Here is a 1,435-nt window from a genome sequence, read left to right as displayed (position 1 = left end):
GAATCTGCTCACATGGCCTTGATTCAACGGACTTGACTGAAGAATACGTACCGCCATCTTGGCTTTGTTGGGAATCACGAAGTTATTATAAACAATGAAACTTGGTTAGTTTGCTTTTTGGATAAACAAAACAAATGAATATTAAAATGATACATAAAATAAAACATATTAAAAACCATTTATACATCAAAATATACTATTTACTAAAAAAGAGCATATTACAATTTATTCATAAAAGTACATCCAATATGGTCCGACCAGATGACAATATCTATCAGTCGGTGCCAAATTAACATAAAAAAATGATAAACATAGATGAAATATGAGTTAGTTACATTTTTGAATATTACAGTGCTCTGGAGGCTAGTACGATTTGTAAGTTAGAATAGCACAGTATGAATTAAACTCTAGTGATAAAACTAATAATTCCATTAACAAAATACAACTAAATAAAAAATACTAAAATGAAAATAAAGTAAAATAAGAAAAAAAAATAGTGAAAGAACTTATGAGTGAATAATAATAATACAAATTTACAATAAATAAATTAATAATAATTAGTTAATGAATTCTTAATAAGTACCATATGTTAATAGTTAACCATAGATTATTATGAGGAGAAGATGGTCGAAAATGCAGTTTGCAAAGATACACAAATAAACAAAACTTATTTATTTTTGTCAACATTTTAACGTGTATTTCAAGCTTTCATTAAGGCTGAAAAATATAATGAGTAGCAATATATTGTAATATGCTCTTTTAGAGTAAATAATATATTTTGGTGTATAAAGGGTTTATAATATGTTTTATTTTATGTATCATTTTAAGATTGTTAATTTGTTTTCTTTATCCAAAAAGCAAGCTAACCAAGTTTCATTGTTTATAATAACTTCGTGATACAAAAAACCAAGATGGCGGTATGTTGAATCAAGCCCATGTTGAGCAGATTCAAATATCATAAAAAAACTATTTTAACTGTTCCCATCATAATTGAAAATATAGAAAATTAAAGGAAAATTAGAAATCAAGAAATAGTGCTAATGAATAATATTCAGAAAGTAAATCATTTGGAAAAATCCCAAACTGTGCGGCAATCGATGTTTACATGTAACCTCAAGGCAGGTTTTGGTTTTTGGAGGGATCCTCAGTCGGGTCTGTGGCGCCAAAGAGAAATGATGTCTTGAGAAAGAAGAGGTGCTCATCAATTTCTGTCCAGCAAGAAGAGGAAGCCATATTGGACGCGAGGACAATAAGATTAAGAACAAAGAAGAACTTTAATTAATTGAGATTATTGTAAATGCCTGTTTCTGATTGTCTAGCAACCATACGCCCTGAGATTCAGAGTCTTTCTTTTTATATAATAAAATTATATTATCTATTTAATAGTAAAGTTCTTAACTTGAACCCAAATTATCTTTCATATTTGAAAAAAGTT

The 1,435-nt window shown here is 27.9% G+C and overlaps 1 protein-coding gene across 1 annotated transcript in view; it reads left to right on the top strand.

Moving 5' to 3' along the window:
* The window catches only part of LOC106681844 (facilitated trehalose transporter Tret1), a 16,949-nt gene that overhangs the window by 15,162 nt on the left and 352 nt on the right, over positions 1 to 1,435 (top strand). The gene's annotated exons all lie outside the window — the stretch shown is intronic.

This window comes from Halyomorpha halys, unplaced genomic scaffold (assembly GCF_000696795.3).
Source record: "Halyomorpha halys isolate HHAL.00 unplaced genomic scaffold, Hhal_1.1 Scaffold370.1, whole genome shotgun sequence".
Lineage (NCBI taxonomy): Eukaryota > Metazoa > Arthropoda > Insecta > Hemiptera > Pentatomidae > Halyomorpha > Halyomorpha halys.
The sequence above is the reverse complement of the archived record's forward strand: the minus strand, read 5'-3'. Positions and strand labels throughout refer to the sequence as shown.